Source organism: Cannabis sativa, chromosome X, assembly GCF_029168945.1.
Source record: "Cannabis sativa cultivar Pink pepper isolate KNU-18-1 chromosome X, ASM2916894v1, whole genome shotgun sequence".
Lineage (NCBI taxonomy): Eukaryota > Viridiplantae > Streptophyta > Magnoliopsida > Rosales > Cannabaceae > Cannabis > Cannabis sativa.
The window spans coordinates 34,638,080-34,638,667 of NC_083610.1; positions in this window are offsets into that span (position 1 = coordinate 34,638,080).

Here is a 588-nt window from a genome sequence, read left to right on the forward strand (position 1 = left end):
ATAATCCTAATGTGATCAATGATCCTCTTATATAGGAATGATCTAACCTTTGTAAAGGGATTAAATTACGGTGTACACCCTACAATGTATTTATTCCTCGAAAAACACGACCACAGTATAAATGATATTTCTTATGTGAAATGAGTACTCCACCATTTATGTTCGTTTGGTCAATGCTCAAGGAGATCATCCTTTGCTTACTATTCGCGGATAGAAGCTATAGATTCCATGTTTATGATAGCGCTCCCACTCGTTTGAACTACCAGTGTTCCCCAGAAATGTACGTATCACCCCGACCTAAAAGTAGGCTTAACTAACAAATCAAAGAACACGAATAGCCTCTCGAGATTGAGCACAATCATATCGTACTTAAGATCATTTGATCTAGGATCAACTAGGCGATATTGACTTGAATAGATTTTACGGTAAGTTTAATTAAATCTAAGTCAAAGTTCAATATCGGTCCCTTCCGATGCATACTCCATGCATCCAACTTGAGCTTTACTTTAACCAATGCTCTGGAAAGAACATAGCACTTCTCCAAATGCAAGTAAACTCTTGTTGTAGATTATCATATCAGTAAAACCA